The sequence below is a fragment of the Passer montanus genome, unplaced genomic scaffold, assembly GCF_014805655.1.
Source record: "Passer montanus isolate IOZ18808 unplaced genomic scaffold, ASM1480565v1 scaffold20, whole genome shotgun sequence".
Classification (NCBI taxonomy): domain Eukaryota; kingdom Metazoa; phylum Chordata; class Aves; order Passeriformes; family Passeridae; genus Passer; species Passer montanus.
In genome coordinates this window covers 13,246,899-13,255,508 of record NW_024366592.1, presented here as the reverse complement: position 1 = coordinate 13,255,508, position 8,610 = coordinate 13,246,899, and positions in this window count along the sequence as shown.

The following is an 8,610-nucleotide window of genomic DNA, read 5'->3' as shown; positions in this document are numbered from 1 at the left end:
TGCAGTTTTTTTTTTTTTTTCATTTTCCATAGAAGCAGACAGTGGGAGCAAAGCATTGGGAGGTGTGGGGCAGGTGGAAAGAAGACATCAGAGACTGGAGAAATCCCCAGCAAAATTGCCTTTGGATGTGGCAGAGCAGCTTAACTGGGGTTGACCAAAATGGTGAGGTGCTCAGAGAGGATTTTGCACATGCACTGAGCAAATATTTCCTCTGACACACTGGCCCTGTCTTCTGAGAAACTACTCCATTTCCAGCTCTTGATGGCGTTTAAACAGCAATGAACTGTGTCTTCTATATTAATAAATTATGATGTCACTTTGTTTTATGGGTTAAGCAATATCCTCTTTGGTTATTTATAACACCAAATGGATGAAAGAAAACTAGAAACAAAGTGGTTTCAGATGCTACATTCATCTAGAGAGATTAAGATACATTGTTCAAAAAAGGAAGAGGAAAATAAACAAGAGGTGAAAAAAAAATGAAAAAAATTCTCCTCCTCTAGTCATGTTGCATAGAGTAGCATGTTTTCACAGTTTCCCACTAAGATGTTTTGTCACTATCATTCACTTTTTAAAATATCCTTACAATAACTTGCACTCATGGGTGTTTCTTGCCTCTCAAAGCCACACACAACTATATTTAACCACAGCTTTGAGAAGGACAGGGTGTTCAAGGATCATCACCAAGGTCAGACCAGGAAGCAGTGGCAAAGCTGAGGGCATGTTTAAATGATGCCCAGTTGAACATCTATCCTAATAATAATTAGAGTGAAATTAAGTTAGAATTTTCTTTTCCTTTATGCCCATTCACTTCTCTGGTTCTATCCTAATGATCTTTACTGTGGACCTTCCCCCAGGAAAATCCCTGGTATAGCACCTGGATTTGTGCTGGCAGCTGGATTTATGATTGCTGTCTTCTCAAAGGGGACAAAGTCCAGTTGCTTTATTCATGCCAACATTCATACTGGTTTCAGTGGGAGCAATTGCCTGAAGAGGATGAACAGGATTTAACTCAAGGTCAATAAAATTAACAAGAACTTACCCTATGGCCAATAACAACCCTTGTTTATCTCTGGGCTGGAGAATCTCTGGTAAAACAGGTGCCTGAATATCCTTACTGTATAGCAAGTAACTAATAAATGAGGCCATGCCCAAGGGCAGCTGGCAGAATATCTTCTACAGGGCATATGTGGGATGTCCCCTTGGGTCCCAGACCCTTGCACCCCTTTTGAAAATTCCAGCTGGTGCCCAGATGCCTTGGGGCAGGAAAAGTTTAGGCCAGCTTAGGGGACAACTTCTGTGCAGTGACAGAAAGGCTTGGGTACGAAACCATGAAATATGGTCAACATAGAGCAGAGCTGCCTTCTCCCAGCTGTTGGGCTGTACCATGCAGTTTTTCCATGGAAAACAAAGACCTTTAGTTGCCATCTACCCTGGTTGCACTGAGACAGGGAGCCTCTCTTTGGCTCCTTGCACACCTAAAGGCATATTTATTTTAGAATCCCACCATTTCTAATCTCTGCAGCAATACACGGCTATTTAGAGAGAAAATTAAGGGTCAAATCCATTGAAAAAACTCCAGGCAGGGATATCGCTGATTTTAAATTATGAAATGGTGTGTACCAGAGGTTCTTTTTCTGTGGCTAGCTGTCCCTGCAAAGTCAGACTCAAGTATCTTACTTGCTGGGAAGTTTAATGGGGATGGAGAAAAGAGACGGATGCAGGATTGATCTTCCATACTTATTATCTGAACCAGATTGTGTTTGCTGATTCCACTTGGCATTAAAAATCGAGTATAAAACAGCTGTGAAGGAACTCATAGCAATGACAAATTAAAAGAATTACATTTTTGGAAATTGAAAGATTAAACAAGGACACTGAAACAACACTAAATTTTCTTGAGTAATACATCTTCCGGATGTCACTCGGATTTTCCCAGCAACACAAGAATAATCATTACCCTTTTATGCGCAAAGGCCCTGATTAAGTATGTTCTTAAATTAAGCACATGCTTGAATACCCTTCCTGGATGATTATGAGAATGTTTTTTGATTCGAGCCCAGCTAGCATCTCTCATGTGGCACGCAGTTGTAATTTTGTCCTTTACACAAAATTAGTCATGTTGCACAGCTTCTCATGGCCAGACACTATCCTCTGTAAAACACTGCCTTGTTCCTCTCCTTGCCAGAAGGCAGCACAGCCCTGGTGACGGTGACAACAAGTCAAAGAGCACACACAATGCCAGGCGTGGAAAAGGCGAGGTCTGGGCTGCAGCTTTGTGGTGACACAGTCTTTCCTACTGCTTCTCCTGGGGCTGGGAACACACAGCACTACATGGGACTCCAGAAAGCTGGGATTTTTTCCCCACTGCCATCTTTGACCTGGATATATGGCAGGATTGGCATGGTTGGGCTGCCAGAGACACACAGGTGCTCACTCCCACATAATCACATTACACTGATAGCAGCAGAACTATCAAGGAACAAAGGCTTGAACAGGGCTGTCCTCATTGCCCCAAGTATTGTGGGACATTTGGCTCCCTTTGCCCAAGGAGCAACTCCATGAAGAGCTGCTGACCCAAGGGTCCCCTTGGAGATGCCACCCCCAGTGTGACAGCTGGAGTTGGGAGAGAGCCAAATGTGCCACAGCCAGCCAAAGGATCACCACTCTTCAAGGGATAAGGAGAAGCTAAGACCCTGCCTAACCCTTGCTTCTTGTTCCCCTGATCCCCTCACCCTGCAGCAAGCCATAGACTGCAGAGCTGGGCCAAGCACTGCCAAGTAGCCACAGCTCAGCTTAAATGCTGGGCCAAACTGGGAAGGGGAGTTCCCCATTAAAGCAAATGATGAAAAGTACTCCCTGAAAAAGGTTTAAAGTCAAGCTGTGATTTCCAAAACCTCATGCCCATCGACAACAGATAATAACAACACGTAGCTCTTGAAAGCACATTTGCATGAAAGTCAAGGCAAATTAGAAGTGGGTCCAACAGATGCATCCATGCTGGTTTCTGCCACAGCCACTTATAAAGTTCAGGTCATCTGGAGGTGAGGCTTGTTTTCGACAGGCTATTCTGAGGCCAGTTCATGTTATTTTGAGTGTCTGTAGGCTCTGCTGTGAGAGCTGGATTGTGCCAGGTGACCTCCAAAGGAACCATCCATCCCACGGTACTCTTTGCATGTGCTCCATGTGCCCTTTGGCATCACTAGGGGTAAGACCAAGGTACAGAGAATTTAAGCTTGGTTAAGCTGGTTGCGGTGACAGATGTGGAAAGAAGTAGAGGGCAGGAGTTGTTTTATGTCAGGGTACTCCACCCCTGGAGGCAACTTCTTTAACAATGCACCTTACTCCCTCCGTTGCTTCTGACCACAAAGTAAATTTGTGCATATAAAAAAAAATCAGCTTGGGAAGAAAGAGTGCCTTAAAGTCTCCAAAATTATTGTCCTACACCATTTCAAATTCCTAGACCTTTGCTTTTACTAAGGTTCCTTTAGATGCCTCATGCCTGGAGATCCTCACGCCCAGCTGTGGTTCCCTGAATCCAGTGTCCCAGGCATTTTTGGGGGTCTCCTGTATAATTTAACAGTGCTTAAGCTGTCCATAATTATCTGACTGTTTCTGCCTCATCTTCTACTCTTATGGCAGCTCCTTTGGGGTGGAGGGCACATATTATCAGATTTCTGCATGAGGCCTGGGGAGGATCCTTAGGGGCTAAAACTGATAGTCCCTCAAAACTGGGCTGGAGAAGTAAGAAGTGAGAAGCTGAAATGCTGCACAAAAGCAAAGCTAAGTGCTGCAGCTTGCTTTACACATCGCCACACTCTGGTGAGTATTTTATTCCAGCCCAGAGACCTTTGCAACTCCCTGAGCAGGGTTAAGGAGTGTGAAAACCAGGGATGACCAGGTTTACAAATGCTCTGTGCCTTTTCTAAAGCCAGTCCTCTCTCTCTCTCCTATGCATATTTGAAGAGGTTATTGTCCATCAAAGTACTTTAATGAGATATTATGGCTGTTAGATCTTCTCACCAGGTGTTAATCACTACCTGGTTAAACAGAGGCAAATCCTCTCATCCATGTTCTTCCTGAGGATAACAATTAGGTCTGTTCTATATCTGTGCTCACAGGAATGCATTCACACATACACACCCTGCTGCCCCATGCATGCAGGGCTCAGGATGCTGTTTTAAACCATATACAGAACTTCCAGGAAATCTGTTTGTGGCTTTACACCAGGACATTGTGGGCAGCAGAGGGAAGGGCAAGAGCTCCTGCTTTCACTTTTCATTAATGAGAAGGATAAAACGAAGAAGCTTCACAGCAGTGGGTGCCAAATGTGCTCAACTTGTCCCATGCAAGTGGATGTTTTGTAATAAAATTAGAAAGGCCTTATTTTCAAGAGACGTGAAAAAAACTGTTTCTGAGCCAGTGTAATGCTACCAGCAGCTCTAATAAGGTGTTCTCTCCAAAGACCCAGGGCAAACTTTGTGGAGCATATTCACACGTATCTCATTTCTTGCACTTTCTGGAACGCAAAGACACTCAGGGCTTTGTTTCTGCAGTTGGTTCAAGGTCTCATGCTGGCACTTGGGCAGTCTCGCTATGTTACTCACTGCTCCAGCAGTACTTCGAGGCCTGATGTACTCACAGGCACTGCAGTTGCCTGAAATACAGTTTTGGGTCCTCTGGAAGGCACCAGCTTAACACCACCAGGAGTTTTCTGAGAAATCAGTCGAGTCCAGTTGACCACTTTCGAAAGCGAGTGGTTGTGACTTTCCTCTGACCAGGGTCCACCATAAGTGGTGGCTTTTCTCAAAGTCATCTTTGGAGCTCTGAAGTGATGGAGCTGATTTCTTCAGCCCAATTGAAGCTGGCTGCTGACCTTGGTATGGCCAAGATTTGCCTTTACCTCTTGGCTGGTTCAAAACTGGACCCCATGATCTTCCCTGGAGACAGAAGACCAGAGTATACTGGGGTTCATATTTTCCAGTCTCCTCCTCAGCTTGCCTTAGCAACTACAGGGCCCAGTAGATGCTGGGTCATAATATTCTGCCTCACAAACAGCTGGTTACTCACAAAAATCAGCATCCCCTTTCTTCCTGCATTGCTGCATTGATGTAAACCATCTATAAATCATCTCCACAAATGACCAAAGCTGTCTGGTCTTCATCTGAGGTGAAACAGAGGCCTGGAGCCTAGGCTAGAACTGTGTGACAGATTTGGCGGCCTTGACCTCTGCCCACCTCTTCCCTGGAACAGCCCTCTAGCCCTTGTCTCTGCCCTCCACCTGGACTTGGCTTCTCTCTGAGCAGCAATACCAACATGTTGTAATGTAAGAGGGTTCTTGAGGACACAGAGCTCTCTGTGCTGCCAGAATTACTGCATGTTCTCCACCAGATGCTGAAGAATTTTCCCTTCCATCCCAAGTTACCCTCGGTATTATATTTCCCTGGCTTGGCATTGTTATGAAATGTCAGAGCTTCACAACTTGTCTGACTCTCTTTTGTAATGTCCCCAAGGGGACACAACCACTTCCAAAGCATTGGTTGGGTCCGGCAAGCCCTACAGACTTGCACCATCTTTCTCTCCTAAAGAAACTCAACCATCTCTGCAAGACAGGTGAGGCATAGTGGGGTAGGAGGTGAAAGCAAGATGAGCTGAAAGCAGATCTGGAAGATAGTTGCTCATGGATTTGTCTGAGGGCTGCCTGGGGACTGCTTTTAGTCCATATTTTTCTGTCACGCAAAAGAGGGAGGAGTGCATGATGATATTTCCTGATGACACAGACATGCGAGCACTTGTCAATACAGGGAGGCCCCAGCCTATCAAACAGGAAGAACTGCATGACCTCAAGGGTGGGAACAAGGGGAATAGGACAAAATTCAATTGTGTCAAATGTAAGGTTTGGCACGTAAGGTTGAAGGGCCAGAGTTTTTCTGGGAAAATAAAATGTCTCAGGAGCCTTGGCTGGTCACAGATTGCCTTGAAATGGCAGCACAGCACGGCCATAGAGAAAGGTAAATGTGAGAGAGGATGAATCAAGTATTTCCAACAGGAGGCTGAAAAGTATTGGTGATGGAGAACAAGTACTGGTGGGCCCTGTGAGGAGGCTGCACTCAGCTTAATTCATCTCTGTTAGAGAAAGATGAACTGCAACAGGACCAAGTGCAACTGAGGGTGCTCGCTGGGGCTGCAGACCCTACCTAACAATAGGAAACACAAAGGGACTGCCTGGTTCTGCCCAACAACATTGGTGGCTAGAGAGGACAGGAATGATCTATAAATATCCTGTGTTAAACTTAAAACAATGTTGGCACAGGGACAAATGGATACAAATGGCTGTGAGTGTGTTTAGCCTGGGAACCATTCTGGCCATTAGAGCAGTGAAGGGGAGGAACAGCAAGGAGCAGCTTGTTGTGGGGCATTGAAGCATCAGTTTTTGAATTGTACTGTTTGACATGGGGCTTGAGATGATTCAGTGATGGAGGAAGTGCCTTCCCTTCCAAATCCCCATTATGGGTACACTTTTGGAGCCTTCTTGCTTGTATGGATTGTCCTAACTCAGTCACAGGAGAAGGCAAGGCTGCCAGTCCCCTGACTAGCTATGTTAGGGCTTGGCATAATTGAACTCTGAATTTGTTAGTGGCAGTTATTTTGATTTCATGCATTTCTTACAGGATAAACTGGAGGATTACATCAGTAACCAGTTCCCTTTTCTTTTTTTTTTTTCTTCTATTTTTTGTTTGGTTTTTGTGTTGGGTTTGTTTGTTTTTTGGTTTGTTTTTTTTTTTTTTTAGTTAATACTTTGAGCTTATATAGCATCTTTCATCTTTCAAAGTGCTTTACATACATTAATTATTTAATTCTCCCCATACCCCCTTTGATCTAGGCAAGTATTATGATGCTCAGCTTACAAGTGAGGAAAGTAAACAGAACAAATCCTTGCTGCCAGGCTCATCCCACCAGGACTGATGCAGCTTGGTGGCTCGAAAAGGCAAGAAAAGGTTCCATGATGTGCACAGGATCTACAAGCAATACAGTGGAGGAGGCAGGCTGATAACTCTCCTGGATACCCCCTTGTTCCAAAGAGGGAGAAGACAGAGAGGCTGCCAGTGAGGGCTGTGTGCAGGGACACTCATAGGATGCTGTATGAATGATACAGAACTAGAAAATTATGTGCCCTATGCTCCAGAGAAAGACTCAGAATTCCATTTTATCAGAGCATGCAGAACAAAGCCATCACAGTGGCTAGGTGACTGAGGCCCAAGGAAGAGGAATAAATGCACATAGTTAGAAGCAGCTGATGAATAAGAGCTGGCATTGATCTATGTAGACATGCATTCAGTGGAATGATGTGAGTCTTCCCTCTCAGTTAGAAAAAACCTCAAACATCTGATGTATTTTTGATTGTTCTTGTATTGAATGTTTATGTCATTTTTCAGAGTGACTGTCAGAGTCTGATTTGGAAATTTCATTACTAAATAATGGAGCCGTTTTCTTGCAAATTCACAGTTATGTTGTTTGTGTGTTTGGGTTGCTGTGACCATGTCAGGACACTGCAAATTCACTCTGCCTGGTTCCAAAAAGAAGTTTCACATTTCCCCTCTCTTTTTCACCCTTTTTAAAGGACATTTCTGCCTCACAGGGGCAAGCAGTGTAGTTTGTAAGGCAGAACGGGAACCTGGGAACAACACACTTGAGGCCCAGTGCTCATTCAGGTGCTGGTTTGGTGTCTGACATTGCTGCATCTCAGTGGCCAGAGCCCAGAGTGGGAGTTAAAACACCAGGGTACTGATTTTGACAGGTACTGACTCATTTTGAGGCCAAGAGAATGCCACTTAGCACTAACTCACTGTCCAGTCTTATAGGACAAAGAATTGTGGCCCTGTGCATCCTCCTTCTGGCACAGCAATCACAGCTTGTGCCCAGAGCAGCTCCTGTGCTCCTCTGGGTCAGTCAGCAGTATAATATAATGACCTTTTGTGGGGAAGAAAGGGGGGAAGGGCCTGAATTTAGTCATGTTTTTCTTGCAGCAAAACTCTTTCCTGTTCCTTCTAGCATTAATTCCTAGGGAAGTAAAAATGGCTAAAGTTTTTAATTTCATGGCAATTTTGATATACTAAATGGTGCCAAGAGAGTCAGTGCAAAATTAACAGAGTCCAAATCCCCATGGAACATGGAAAATGTAGTTAAAATAGTGTTGCTAAAGATTTTGTAATTAGCAGAAATTATTTTAAAGTGTAGCACTTTTAATTAGCTGCAAATGTCGCTCACTCCACATCAGTATTGCCCACAAAATTTGCTATACCTAAGACAGTTGAACTCCTCACCTGCACAAATCCCTCAGGAATCCACAGGTTAAAACTGAGATCCATGGAGCTGTGCACTAACTGAAAGGGAAACTGTGATAGTGGAGCAATGCTGAAAGCACAGCCTTCTAACAAGCACAGTAGAGTCAAAGACGCTATTGAAATTGTCTTGTTGTGTTGCTCCCTCCTGCCAGAGATCCTCTGTGTTTCTTAGTATTAATCTCTTCTTATACATTCCTTAGGACCTGTGTTGAAGCAGGGCTCTCTTCTACCTCATTCTAGCTCATCTCAGCTCACTGCACCCATG